The sequence below is a fragment of the Etheostoma spectabile genome, unplaced genomic scaffold (genome assembly GCF_008692095.1).
Source record: "Etheostoma spectabile isolate EspeVRDwgs_2016 unplaced genomic scaffold, UIUC_Espe_1.0 scaffold00003661, whole genome shotgun sequence".
Classification (NCBI taxonomy): Eukaryota; Metazoa; Chordata; class Actinopteri; order Perciformes; family Percidae; genus Etheostoma; species Etheostoma spectabile.
Window position 1 is genome coordinate 22,680 of NW_022603056.1, and position 15,746 is coordinate 38,425.

A 15,746-nucleotide genomic window follows, 5' to 3' on the forward strand; every position below is an offset into this window, starting at 1 on the left:
TTTTAAATTTATATATGAAATAACTTTGCTGGATGAAAAAATACAATCCTGCCGGTATCTGACTTTTCACAGAAAGTCTATATTTTCATTTAAAACAGTTTGTTTATACATTAGCCTTCACACAAGGCAAACAAAATAAAATCACTTTCTCCTATTTCTGCCATACACTGTCATATTTGCTTGGTAACTATAAGCGTCTCTATCAGAGAAACGTTAAGCGGTGTAGAGCAACAAGTGTGAGCATCAGCGATAGACCGAAGGCAAAGCCAGAGTCGGCAAAGCAGGATACCACAATAAATACGGTGTAATGGACTCTGTTCTGAATCAGAAGGCAGCGCCGGGCGCTCTCTCTGTGGAAGGAGCGGTAGGCTCCATGTAGCTAGGTGGCCGGTGGTTGCCTACGTGTTTATATAACTTCACACATCCTCAAACTGGCTGGATTCACTGCACACATCCGCTCCAATGAGTGCACCAACAGTAAATTTATTCAGAGAAATTTCATGAAGCTGAGAGCCGAGTTTATAGAAGGGAAAAGGGCACTGGGCCACGGTCCGAGCAGCGCTGCCACCACAGCAGAAGCCAACATAGGCAGTGCCAGGCTAGGTTAGGATATAAATGTTCAAATAAGATACTTTTTTGCCTGTTATGAGTTATGTTGAATGAATTTCGATACCATCTTTTTCAGATATGAAAATAATTACATTTTACTAGGCCATGATATGAATTATTGACACCTGGGCTACTCAGTGTATAATTGAACTCGATAAATTGTACATTTTGGTGTTATTTCGTTTTTCTAAAAGATATATTATCTTGAGAGATTATAGAGTTTGGAATCTGGCGGTCAAAATGCATTGGCCTACAGAATCCCGGCCCTTCTATAGTGTTGAGGAATTGCTGTTGTAGACAATTGTCAGCTTCAACCTGCCTGGCCATTCCATTCCGCTTCAGCCCCATAGAACTGCAGCTGCTTACTTGTGTTGTGTTTTCCCCCCGCAATGTGATGTGTCAGAGGTAAGAGAGCACTAAAATCCTAGTAAAAGAGTTTAATCAGGTCTGGCCAACCACAGAACCAGCTCTCCTTACAAGCCTGTCCAACCACACGCTAGGCCTACCTGCCAAACATGCCACAGCAGACAATGCTGATGACAATGCTGTCACGTTGTTTTGCAAGTTTGACTGTAATATTGACTGTATGAATACAGAGCAATCCAGTCTAACACCAACGGCAGTCCACCTTGTTACAGCACTCCTGAATTTTGTTGCTTTCATGTCTACAGTCACAGAGTTATTAAGAAGGAAATTATAACCTGTAGATCTTAATCAGGGTTTATACCCTGATTTATTCTGAACTGAGAATGTTTCACATGTCCATGTAAGCCTATCATATGTCTGTATTTACATTAATTATGATTATAAAAGATAGTCCACCAATGTTTAACTGGGATTTAGATGTTTTTAAGATGCAAAAAATAACAGAGTTCTGTAGAAAAAAAACATTAAAAAAACAACAACACAGCATCAGAAAGCTGCCTAACCTTTGGCCAGTAGTGCTCTAAAAATAAGAGGAACATGTAACATGTCCGCCTACTTCCATCCCATGCCCACTTCTCCCACTCATATCCCCTTTGGGGCCCTTAGAGTTGGCCCACAAGGGCTTTCCATTTGGGTCTCATGTTGGGTAACCCACATGGGGCCCACATAAATCGCCTACTTCCATCCCATGCCCACTTTGCCCACTCATATCCCCTATGGGGCCCTTAGAGTTGGCCCTCATGGGCTTTCCATGTGGGTCTCATGTTAGGTAACCCACATGGGGCCCACATAAATCGCCTACTTCCATCCCATGACCACTTTGCCCACTCATATCCCCTATGGGGCCCTTAGAGTTGGCCCTCATGGGCTTTCCATGTGGATCTCATGTTAGGTAACCCACATGGGGCCCACATAAATCGCCTACTTCCATCCCATGACCACTTTGCCCACTCATATCCCCTATGGGGCCCTTAGAGTTGGCCCTCATGGGCTTTCCATGTGGGTCTCATGTTAGGTAACCCACATGGGGCCCACATAAATCGCCTACTTCCATCCCATGACCACTTTGCCCACTCATATCCCCTATGGGGCCCTTAGAGTTGGCCCTCATGGGCTTTCCATGTGGATCTCATGTTAGGTAACCCACATGGGGCCCACATAACTCGCCTACTTCCATCCCATGCCCACTTTGCCCACTCATATCCCCTATGGGGCCCTTAGAGTTGGCCCTCATGGGCTTTCCATGTGGGTCTCATGTTAGGTAACCCACATGGGGCCCACATAACTCGCCTACTTCCATCCCATGCCCACTTTGCCCACTCACATCCCCTATGGGGCCCTTACAGTTGGCCCTCATGGGCTTTCCATGTGGGTCTCATGTTAGGTAACCCACATGGGGCCCACATAAATCGCCTACTTCCATCCCATGACCACTTTGCCCACTCATATCCCCTATGGGGCCCTTAGAGTTGGCCCTCATGGGCTTTCCATGTGGATCTCATGTTAGGTAACCCACATGGGGCCCACATAACTCGCCTACTTCCATCCCATGCCCACTTTGCCCACTCATATCCCCTATGGGGCCCTTAGAGTTGGCCCTCATGGGCTTTCCATGTGGGTCTCATGTTAGGTAACCCACGTGGGGCCCACATAAATCGCCTACTTCCATCCCATGACCACTTTGCCCACTCATATCCCCCTATGGGGCCCTTAGAGTTGGCCCTCATGGGCTTTCCATGTGGGTCTCATGTTAGGTAACCCACATGGGGCCCACATAACTCGCCTACTTCCATCCCATGCCCACTTTGCCCACTCACATCCCCTATGGGGCCCTTAGAGTTGGCCCTCATGGGCTTTCCATGTGGGTCTCATGTTAGGTAACCCACATGGGGCCCACATAAATCGCCTACTTCCATCCCATGCCCACTTTGCCCACTCATATCCCCTATGGGGCCCTCAGAGTTGGCCCTCATGGGCTTTCCATGTGGGTCTCATGTTAGGTAACCCACATGGGGCCCACATAAATCGCCTACTTCCATCCCATGCCCACTTTGCCCACTCATATCCCCTATGGGGCCCTTAGAGTTGGCCCTCATGGGCTTCCATGTGGGTCTCATGTTAGGTAACCCACATGGGGCCCACATAAATCGCCTACTTCCATCCCATGCCCACTTTGCCCACTCATATCCCCTATGGGGCCTTAGAGTTGGCCCTCAGGGCTTTCCATGTGGGTCTCATGTTAGGTAACCCACATGGGGCCCACATAAATCGCCTACTTCCATCCCATGCCCACTTTGCCCACTCATATCCCCTATGGGGCCCAGACATTTTGCCCAGTTAAAGCCCATGCCCACTTGGTACCCATTGAGCCCATTTGTAACCCATATGGGGCCCATATGTACATGTTGGCTGGGCACATCACGCACTGTAAAGTTATTTTATGAATGAAGTAGACATATTTCATATCCCTTGTCATCTGTCACTTTCCCTTTTATATTTCAGTTTTTTTTTTTTATTTCCTTTTTTTCTGTGATGGCCCTGCCGCAGTATCAGCCATAACTACAACAAATACTTCTAAAATAAGAGTAAAATACAATTAGGACTATATAATGAAAACTTCTGCTACCTTTTACCTGGCTGCATTGGCTTTCCACTGTTACAAAAAAATCTGTCGCACGTCAGAATGTGTTGCTTACTGTTAGTCTTGTGTGCTGTTAAGCATCATTTATGATCATTAGATGAAAAATGTTTTAAGGAACTTAGTTTCTATAGGGCGACAGTGAAAGCATTGGGAAAAAGACACTATCCTTGGGTCTAGTCTTCTCAAAAGATCAATGGTCCACTGAGGCAGACCAGAGTTGCTCTAAGTGGCTGTAACAAGGGTGGAATTGCCTCGTTGCTTGACCGCTTTCTGTAGAACGGGGAATTGAAAATCGATGTCTCCATTGTCATTCTGAGACACACCCAAACATCCAGCAGCTCTGTAGCATTAGATATTCTATCATCAGCAGTCTATCGTTATTTCAGTCACCAAAGTGGTTAGCGTCTTCTAGTTGCTAATATTCACGGGAGAAAAATGACAGACCGCCATCGTCTTTTTGGTCTAGGAACTCAATGACTCTTCCTAGTGCACGTAGGCACACACGTTCTACTATAACATCACTGCATAGGCTATTTAACATGGCTTTGCCACTCATATTATCAAACTCCATGGCTAAAACTGCTGCATAAGCATCTCAATGCAGGCAGTGCTTGTACCTCTGAACACAGCTCTGCCGATTTGAGTGGGGCTCATTTGTCTGGGTGATGTGCACGACAAATGGCTTATATGAATCAGGTAACCCTTTTACTACCATGGCTATCTGAATCACTTATATGCTCGTCTGCTCTTCTCAATCACGTGAATATAGTCTCTGCTCAAATAATAGTCAGTGACCGTTTTATTGCTAGCCTTATGGAGCGAGGAAAGTTCACAAAACAGACTCACAACGCAGGGTTTGTCCTTTCCCGCATAGTGCTCTTGAAGAAACACCAGTGCTCTTCTTCACGTTTCGCGTCCCTCATTACAAATGACAAACTCTTGTTGTCTAGACATTGCACTAGCTCTGCATATGCCTCTCTGTTTTTTTTACTCATCTTCTGCAAGAGCTGCTTTGTCTTCCTCATCTATCTGCGAGTCCTCCAGGATAACTTCTCTGAGGCCATGCAACTCCATGCGAGGAACCTCATTTCCCAGAGTTTGAAATTTTTCTCATCACCATCAAATAAAAGTCTGAACAATGCCCTGGATGACTGGGCCCATGACCTGTAGCGTTAGACATTTCTGCAGAAGTTTATCATTATATTACAGTCACCAAAGTTTATCCTGTGGCTAATATTCACAGGATAAAAATGATAGACCGCCATCATCTCAGCAGTAGCTCAGCCTGTAGGGAGTTAGGTTCAAGTCCCCGTACAAACCAAATTACAGAGTTTGGACTGGTAGCTGGAGAGGTGCCACTTCACCTCCTGGGCACTGCTAGGTGCTCTTGAGCAAGGCACTGTACCCCCCAACTGCTCAGGGTGCTGATCCAACACCCCACAGCTCTCCATTTGTGAGCATGGTGTGTGTATTTCAGGCCTGTGTGTAATGATTACTAACAAACAGAGTGTAGTTTTAATTTTTCCACTGGGGATCAATAAACAGTATAAATAAATAAATAAAATAAAGTGTAACTTTGTAGTTTGCAACTTTGTAAGCTAATGGGTGCTGTGCTCTATTGGTTGTGTTTGGAAATTACTTTGTTTATATAAGCAGCACCTATATATCCCTTGTTTATGTTCTGTAATTTGCTATTCCTTTACTTGTTAAAAAAAAATCCCTTCCAGTACCATGGCCTTTTCTCCATTTTTTTCCCTTGGTTCCTCTAAATTGCGTCCACCCTTACAACAAGCCTGGTCGTAACACAAGCACAGGCGTTCTAATGATGTCCCTGCGTAGGCTTTTTTAACATGGCTTTGCCACTCATATTATCAAATATGCTTAACAAGCTCTATGGCTAAAACTGCTGCATAAGCATCTCCATGCAGCCAATGAGGAACCTCTGATCACAGCTCTGCCGATTTGAGTGTGGCTCAGTTGATGGGTGATCCATCCAAAAGCTCAGGAGCAGATTTACGTCTGCTGTATTAAATGTTTGTACAGCAGGGAAGCAAGAGGAACTGCTTGTATTTGCATATTTGTAAATACATAGTACTGCAATAAATGTATTATTATTATATATTAGATGAGCTTGGAGGACTTGGAGGAGAACTTTTTAAAAAGGACAGACAGATAGATAGATAGATAGATAGATAGATTTTATTGATCCCCAAAATGGGAAATTACAGTGTTACGGCAGCAAAATATCAGACACACAGCACACACAGAATATACGTGAAATACTAGGATACAATATACATGAAGGATAAAAAACAAGAACAACTATTTCAAATATATACAAGTTGGGAATAAAAATGTACAACTACTTAACTAGTATTGATAAAGATGTAATTAAACCTATTGTGCAAGTTGCACTTAGTGCACTTGTGCTGTCTCTGAGTCTTATCTAACACTCAGTGATGAGTGGTTTCTGGGCAGAGGCCTGAGAAGATGTTTCTACAGAGGCAAAATTGCCTGCAGCATACATTAGGGAGGCATGATTTGTTGGCTCCTTATTTGGAGAACATATACATCTTTGTCAGTTAATGTGCCAAATCTATGCAAGAAGATCTATAATATGCCAGCTGTCTGTTTTAGGAATTATGTCTATTGGAACCCGGATTTCTTTTGATAATTTCACTAGCGTGGATTCATGCACAGGCTGGCCTGGACTGCGTCTTTTGGACCCCATGTGTGCAAAAGCCCCTGATGGGACAGTTTATTTTATTATGTGTCAGCAACGTGTCTGATGACTGCATTGGGGAGTGTTTTGTCAAGTTCCAGCCAATTCAGAATCATCGGGAGAGGCACTTTGTTCTTGTCTGTTCTTGGTGTTTTACACAACATGGTCATTGATGTCATTAACTTCAGAGGCCATATAATATTGCAACCAACATGTCCGGTTTACAATGGCCTGCACGCACTCGTTAAAACAGATTAACTCTTTGGTTGAGTGGGTATTGTGCGCAAACACTTAATTTAGTGGGGCATAATATTGTTAACCGCTATTGTTTTTTTTTTTTACTGGTCCCGAAACTGGATCAGAGGTATTGCTCCTACAAAGATATTTGCAGACATTTCATTGTAGAACAATATTCCCTACATTCATCATTACCTACAAGCTCTAAGGGGCTAATCTCCAGAAGAAATGTGCAGGTGATCTGGAGAAAGATTGGGACCAAATTGAACATTTCATAAAATTTATTAAAGAAAAGGAAACCTCAGCAAACACTTTGACTTTAAAAAATGCCAGTAAGGAGCATTCAAAACTGAGACTAGTTAAAAATAGACTGAGAGCTACAATGGGCCAAAACAGACTAAATCACCTGTCTCTGTTGTCCACTGTAAGTGATATCTACGCAAAATTAATTTTACCAGCCTCATTAAGGACTTCTCTGTTAGAAAAACAAGATATAAAAACTTCTAAAGTTAGGCCCATGATTGTTGTTGCATTATTGCTGTTATTGTGTGCTGCTGCTGTATTTATTGTATTTTTGTCATTCACTGTTCATACATCTACATATACCTACAAAGTAACACTGTAATTTGTATGTAATCCTCGTATTTCTTACTGTAAGCCTCACATTGACGTTTGCTGTAAGGCAGCAACCTCCAGTGTCCATATGGACATCACACACGCCCTCTGGGGTGGAAAACAACTGTCCTCTCTCCAATTACTTGTATAGCGTGAAGGTGCCTCCTCGTCAACTTCAACTGCTAGCAAAAAACTGAAAACTTCCGTTATGGGCTCCTTACATTGTTGGTAATGAATATCACCACACTGCAACCTTTAAGCTTTTTCTGTTTGCTAGCAGACAAAATTGACAAGGACCTTCATGCAGTACTAAGTATTAAGTACTTTCAGTAATAAGTCAATGGAGAGCAGAGACTTCTTTTCTCTTCCGGTCCCTAACAATTGTCAATTGTAATTCTGAACCAAACAAAGAGGGAAATCAGGTGACATAGTATAAGAGCGCCAAAATCCACGCAGTGAATAGGGTGGAGTAGTGGTTGTGTAAAGAAAAGCGTATAGAAGCTGTGTAATGTAAACATGAATCCATTACTGTGTAACATTGGCTCAGTTCTGGGTAGCCTACTATATTTTGGTCAGTTAAGGTGTGGATATCATGTCTCTATATCTGAAAAGGCTTTAAGGGGAGGGATGTTATTGCAATGAATGAAAAGGGGATGTGTAAGCATGTGCATTGTCTTGTCTCATTGGCTACAGCTCCCCCTAGCCAAAATACGTTCGTATGCGCATGGATTTAAGGCACTTCAGCATTGGCTTTACTTTTCATACCTGCACGCACTGTCCATTATTTTTTAGTCTATAAGTTACATAAAATGCAAGAGAAACACATGACAAGTCAGCAGCTTTCAGTAAATTTTGGCGGTGATTTATATGAAAATATAAATGTTTTACTATGGCTAAATCTAAGTGTTAATGGCAGGTTTCAAGTTTGTATTAGTCATTTTCCGTGTCACAGCCACACTGGGTGTCACAGTCACACTGGGTCTAAAAACACTAGTTGCTGCAACAAGAACACTACTCATTATAAGAGATAAAAATAATAAAATCACAATAAGATTTAAGATAATATGGGATGATGAATGTAATATAAAATAGCACTGTATACATATATGAAAATTTGTTTTGTGTGTAAAAATGATACGTTCATGCAACAGTATTGCACAAATGTAATGAGAAAATTCATATATGGGATAGGAGAGAATGGAGTGAAATGAATAAAAATATAGCACTATGTGTACATACGGTTAATGGTGGTCTGCATTTATATAGCACCAACAAAGAGCTGGGTTCTTGCTCAAGGACACTTGGACATGCGGAGGGGAGGAGCTGGGGATCAAATGGTCATCCTTATGGTTAAAGGATGACCTGCTCTATCTTCTGACACAGCCACCCACATGAAAAAGAGGATTGTGTGTGGCTTAATAGCAGAAGTCATGTTGATAGTGAATTTTTATGTAAATAGTTCAGGCAGCAGGTAAGCAAATATGCAATTTGAAATATCTAGGTTTATGAGTTAAGAAGCCTGATGGCCTTGTGGTAAAAATTCTCCTATTTTGTCTGCCACATGGTAATGAGAACAGTCTGCGTGCTGGGTGGCCGTGGTCCTTGATGATTCTGTGTGCCTTTTGTGTGCACTGCTGGGGAAAGTTATCCCAAATTATATTCACCTTGAATGGTAATAAATGTATGTATATGGCACCCACATATTAGCAGTAAATGCATTCAATACCCAACACTGAGGGAGCTACTGCTACAACACTAGAGCAGTAACTTTGCTTTATGACCATAAAATCTTTGTTGCAGAAGGGCTTTATTTAAAAGTAAAACTGACAATATAAAACAGCTTTGAAAAGATGTTTTGACGTGCGCATTTTGCTTGGTAAAGCCACTAAACAGCAATGCTTGTAAAATCATTAACATGAGTAAAACACAGTAATAGTGACACCAAACTGCATTGATTGTTACTGTCACATCCTGCTGCATCTTTCCTCCTATTTGACTCAAATCCACTCAGAGACACCAAAATATTACCCCTGTTAGTGCCTAACAGCATGTTCCATGTTTTTACACTCAATAGTTTGGTTTATTGACAAAACTAAAGGGATCTGAATGTCATGTCTCCCCTATAGGTAATCCTGAATATGGACGATGGTCGCTCTCTAGGCCTGATGATCAGAGGTGGTGCTGAATATGGACTAGGGATCTACATCACTGGAGTAGACCCTGGATCTGCTGCAGATGCTGGTGCACTAAAGGTACCCTTACTCAATATGTATTAATACAATTGCTATATTACACCACAAAACCTTTGCCACATGTAAAATCTAAAATTAATTCTTCACTTTTTAGTTTTGGACACAGAACTGTTGCTGATCAGACTTGAACCGAAATTAGAGTTCAGAATCATTGGCCAAGTGGCAAACACATACATTAAAGGTGCTGTAGGTAGGATTGTGAAGATCCAGGAATTTGAACATTGACAAATTCCATCCCCCCTTTCTGCTAAAGCCCAAACGGTATCCTAAGCACCTCCCTCCACAAGGGAGAATGAATGTGTGTGCATGAGCAGTGATTGACACGCAGTTAGACTCTCCCCCTGGCCATGATTGCATTTAAACAGGGAGTAGTGGACTTTTGCTAATTGCACTACAGGCTGTAGGTGGTGCAAAAGGAGCTGACTTTTTTTTTTTTAATACCTGCTTCATGTATTTCTACTCAAACATAGGGTAAGTTTCAGCAAATATGACTGAAAGTTAGTTTTATAAGTCTTACCTACTGCAACTTTAAGTGTGACTCTGGTTTTGAGTTTTAAAACAACAGCTAAAAACAAAACTGAACAAATTAATTAAAAATAACCATAAAAAGGAGTATAAAAAAACTTGCCCAAACTGGGCGTCTTTTTCCTCCAAGCTTGGCTCCTCTACCAGAGTTCTGGGATCCTAAGGGTTCTCAACAGTGTCGTAGCTGTTCCTAGGACCTTTGTTTGAGCCATTGTCCCAGTTTGGAATTTACAGCCCTGAGTGTTCCTATTACCACTGGACCACCTGTTGCCTTCACTTTCCACATCTGTTCTAGGTCCTCGCTGGGCCCTTGGTAATTTCCAAGCTTTTTATGTTCCTTTGTCTTTATGTTGACACTATTTAATTTACAAAGACCCAACAATTCCTCCCAAAAGCAAGCATTTGGTCCAACAGTGGCAGGAAAAAAACTTCCTTTAAACTGGCAGAAACCGCAGACAGAACCAGGATCTTTGTGGGCAGCCATCTGCCGCTACCGTTTGAGACACAGAGACACTGAGACAGATATAGACATATACAGAAATATGATTCATAATAATTATAGCATTAGGTATGATAAACAGTGGAAATTGTAGAACTATGACTAGAAATGATAGTAGTGCAGGGCGTCGAGCAGGACCACGGCAGAAGACACCATTTAGATGCCACTCCAGTCCAAGGAAATCTGTGAGGACTCCGGGGAGGAAGCTCTAGGAACTAAGTTAGTAAGAAGCATTAATGGGACATTAATGCACACAGATAGAAAGAGAGCTAGCTCCGTATGTCAAAGGAAGTCTGCCGGCAGTCTAAAATAGCATATAGCAGCATAACTAAGAGCTGGTCCACGGAAAAACCTTAGCCTACAAAGGTTAGTAAAGGAATCTGACGTCAATAAAGATGAAGAGAAGAAGAGTTAAGGTGGGGTGCTGTATCTGGAGCTATACACGCTCCCCTGCTGGTCTAGGCGTTCTTCGCTACTTCTCATTCCCTAACTATAAGCTATTAAGATCTTGGTAGGTCAAGAGAAGGATTTAAATTCAATCCTGGATTTTTACAGGAAGCCAATGTTGAGAAGCTAATATGGGAGAAATTTGATATTTTTCTTAGTTCTTGTCAGTACACGCACTGCAGCATTTGGGTCATTGGAGAGTCTTAAGGGACTTGTTTGAGCAACCTGATAATGAGGAATTACAATAGTCCAGCCTCAAAGTAACAAATGCATTGGCTAGTTTTTCTGCATTGTTTTGAGACAGGTTGTGCCTTATTTTCGGCAGTGTTACGCAAGTGAAAAAGGCAGTTCTTGAGATTTGTTTTATATGGGCATTGTATAGTAATAATATAGGGATTTCTGACAGTAGTGCTGAAGGCCTGGGCAATGACATCCAGAGTAGCTAAATCTTTAGATAATAAGCTCTGGATGTGTTAAGTACAATAACTTCAGTTTTGTCTGAGTTTAACATAAGGAAATTGTAGGTCATCCATGATTTTATGTCATTAATGTATGCGTGAACTTAAACTAACTTGAATTTAACAAGTAAACATTCATTTTCAAGTTGTCAAAACAAAATTTTTGTTACCTAAAATAATAATAATAATAATAATAAAACAATGTTAGATGCTTTCCTCTATTGTTAAGGTAAAGGTTTAGTAACCCCAATTTGATCCTTTAGTCACAGAGAAAAAATGCCTCCCTTAAAATCAAGTTGTTTCACAAATTGTTTTTAGTTAGAAGGACACCCATTAAACTTTGCGAAATGCTGTCTATAAATTCAGCATTATTTGTGCCTTGTAAATTCGACAAACTTAATACATGAAGCTATTTCTTTCTTTGTGTGAAAATCATTGTCAATTTGTCCTGGCCTGTACCACTTGCAGCCAGTTGGCTGCTGCAATTTCTTTTGTCATGCATTCTGTTGAACAACTCAGCTTTCATGGACAGAATAGATCAGTACCATTGTAATTTCCCCCACTGGGGATCAATAAACAATATCAATTATTAATTATTATAATTAATTTTAAAACACTTCAGCATAATATTGTCATGATCATCCGATTATCCATCCCGATCATCATATTGTATAAAGGATGCTCTGTAGGAGCACACTCTCAAACACATCAAATATGATGAGAAGAGAGGATTTCAGGCCAGTAAACCACTTCAGTGTCTGTCTTCAGTGCTGCTCCCCCTGGTTCATAGATAAGCCATTGCAACTGGTTTCCACATATGACGCTTAGGGTCGTTACAAGTCCGCCCACATTCACTAGGTCATCGCAGGGGCCAGAGCACAGTCCCCATGGGTATCAGTCAAAGACCTGCCTGGGCCATCTATGTTTTTGTTTTACATAATATACGAGTTAACTACAACTTTTTAAACAAGTGTTTTTTTTCAAATTATATTAAATACATCACCGAAGTTATATGAGTTTAAAGAAGAAATATGTTACATTTTGCAGTAATAGTTAGTTACTGTAGTTTATTTTTGTTGGTCTTAGTAGTTGTATGTTGGTAGGGGTGAAGCAGGATATATGGTTCTGCGGGGATCTATGCAGAGCTTGCACCATAGCCTACTTTCTTTCTGACTGCTTTTTGACCACGGTTGAAATGATGCAGCAGTAAAAGTTAGTCCTCTCCTTGATTTCATGTGTTTATAGAGAAAGAAAACTGGAAATTTGTTGGGGGAAATGTAACACTTACCAATCCACGGTCAAGAGGACCAATTACAGTTGCCAGCGTCCTTAAATATGACACCATGATGATAATACATGTTCCAATCAGGGAAAAAAAGAAAACTAAATACAGTACATAAATACAACAATGTAATTTCAAATGCAAGATATATTTTAGGTGCAGAGGAGATGGGCCATGCCGGCCATTTTATGCCTGCACGAGTTGGCCCAGTGTACTGAGGAAGGCTGATTGAAGGCTGCAGTTGTGCATTCTCCTCCCTCTTCAAGGCCACTTCCAGCTCCCCACTCTTGCCCCATCATCCAAGGCCATCTAAAAAAATGCTGTTCATGCTTTGTCCGGTTCCACCCTTGATGCAGCTCCAGCTGTGCCCAGTTCCGCCCCTGCTGCTCAAAATCTGCCACCTGCATCTCCCTCAGGACAGTCAGATGCTACTGTTCCCATTTCCTCTTGCCTAGATGTAAAATACGTTTGATTGTATACACCTGAAACACCCTGAAGCATTTAACATAACACCTCTGGGATGGTCCTTAAAATCTTAGTTATGGATTAAATTAGTTGTAGATTTAAAGATGTATGGCCCTGTGTAAGCTGTCATTGCTAACATCTGTTACCTGAATTTGATGAACCTGTTAGCATTCTGGCCACCTGCTAGACTGCTAAACCTGTCTGTCAGGCAAGTTGAATTCAATGCCATGACAGGTCTACAAAAATGCTTTATTAGCCTTGCTAAATGTCTGCTGTGTGCTTTCAGTTCAGCATTCTGCCTCAACAAGCAGGTCACTCTAACTCTGTGCTATGTTTAAACTGCCTGAGGCAAGAAGAACAGAAGCTAGTGTTTCCTACCTGTAAAATATGGCTAAAACCTCAATATGGCTTTCATGATATCACACTGTGTCCTACTTGGGAGAAAAAATATGATTTTATTCCTTACTAGTTCAAACCAAATTAGGACACCTGGAAAAAAAATGGCATTGCAGAAAAAAAAAACACGACTAAAAAGCAGAGCTTTCAAAAGCCTTCTACACATTTTAAAGTTGTCCCTTGAAAGATGCAGTATGACATTTCTCAGATTCTTTGACAGAGAGATGAAGATTTTTTTTGCCATGGAGGTCTGGTAATGTTGCAGGATCTGAGCTTTTGACATCTTATGAAAGAAAATGTAAAAGCAGGAAAGAGGGAGCTAGCAGAAACGGTGAAAGAGAGGCGGCACATAGTATATAAAAAGAAATATGTGGGTGGTTTCTCTTCACCACTCCAGGTCTCAGATGTGTGTCCATTCACTGGTAGTCTGCAGTCCATTCATTGGCCTCAGATGTGTGTCCATTCACTGGTAGTCTGCTGTCCATTCATTGTTTGTGAAAGGCAGCTGCTGTCCTATAATGTAAAAATAATGTCTTTTACTGTTAAACTTTTATTTTTTCTCAATGGCTTCAGCACATTTACTGAAACAAACTTAAAATTGTCAAGACTCAAAATACAATCTTCACACTACGTGATACATTCAGCACATCACTCTATGTGACCTAAAAAGGTAATCCAATAATTAACTCCTGGTTCAAATGTAAATAAATGCACCAATGAATACTGTATATCATTGCCATCAAAACAAAAGGGTCTTTTATCATTGCTTGGAACAAGACAGTCAAAATGCAAAGACATCTTGTCAAAAGACAGCGTACTCTGAAAGGGTGATAGTTAGGCTACTCTCTGTAATATTGCCCAACATTGTATATTTAGTAGGGCTGTAACAATATGGAAATAAAACCAAAATTGCGACGCTCAGCTCCACAAACCTGGAATTGCGACACACCCCTTCCAACTCCCAGAGTTATCCTTCCTGTGCAGATGGTCCAGATCCAGTGCTACCACATCTTAAATTACTAGTAGTCCTTTTGGTGCCTTATTACTGTTTTGTCTGGTAAATTTAGTTAACTGTACAGACGGCTTAAAGCGAAAAGGGGGACCGGTAATGCTAAGGGAGGGTAACATTACGAATGGCCGCTGTTTGACTCGGGTGCCTGGGTCTGTTTCCCCACGGTTCAGTAAACTGCTGTTAGTGTCCTTAGCACTGGAGTTAGTGCTAACTGGGATGGTTGCTAGCTGGCAGGGGGTGCTGACTGTGGAATGGATGTGTCCCTGGGCCGGGGCTGTAATGAGAGTGGATGGTTGCTAGCTGACTGGGGGCTAACTGTAAAATGGATGTTTCCCAGGTGTTTGTCAACTCTCATCCCGACTGAAGCCTCGCAGCGCCGGGAGACTGAGGCTGAAGACAGAAGCGTGCTAGCTAGCTAATTACCATTAGAAGTTGTCTATCTATACAGTTAACGTTACTGATGAATTTGTGGGTTAGCCCAGAGTTGTTAACCGTGGTCAAAACAATCATACTAAAAAATTGAGCGTGTTAAATTAATTACGTTAGCATTTGCTACTTGTCAACCAGCACCACCTTTACTGTAGGCACCAAAGCCCTTTCCTCTTGGTTCCCCCTACAGGTTGGGAGCAGAATTGTTACCATTAGTCTCATTCCAACGAGCTAATGAACCACTGAAACAATTTTGGAAACATTATTTAAGGTACAATAGAATCTTTGGTGTTGGATCGATCAACATTGAAATTAATCAATATCAATAAATAAGTTATCTGTTGTATTACTGTGTTGCACACTGTGATGTAATAAATGACAAAAACAATGCCATGTGGCAGAAAAATGTTGTATTACGACACGCCCCTCGCCGGAAAAAAAATCCTCCCCTTTCTCTGCTTTGCCCGCCCAGAGAATTTTGCCCACCCATGAGAGAGAGACATCACGGCTTTCAAACGAGCAAAGTGGTACTTGGTCAGGGCCACACCCCAACCCTGCAGAGATCTGAGGAGCAGCTACCTATAGTCCTCATAAATCAACCGCAGTTTCACAGGTGACAGACAGAAAAACAGGGACATCCGGCGGAATTGTCGGCAGCACCTGAACTGTCCCGGAAGTAAAAAATTGTGATATAGACTCGTGCCTTCGTAGCCCTTTCAGAAGCTTAGTAA

The 15,746-nt window shown here is 41.7% G+C and overlaps 1 long non-coding RNA gene across 1 annotated transcript; it reads left to right on the forward strand.

Moving 5' to 3' along the window:
* The first annotated feature begins 5,981 nt into the window (after nt 1-5,981).
* On the forward strand, nt 5,982-15,430 carry LOC116676710 (uncharacterized). Its single transcript, XR_004328810.1, has 3 exons — nt 5,982-6,139; nt 8,651-8,656; nt 15,417-15,430. It is a non-coding gene; the product is annotated as an uncharacterized LOC116676710 (long non-coding RNA).
* The last annotated feature ends 316 nt before the right edge of the window (nt 15,431-15,746 follow it).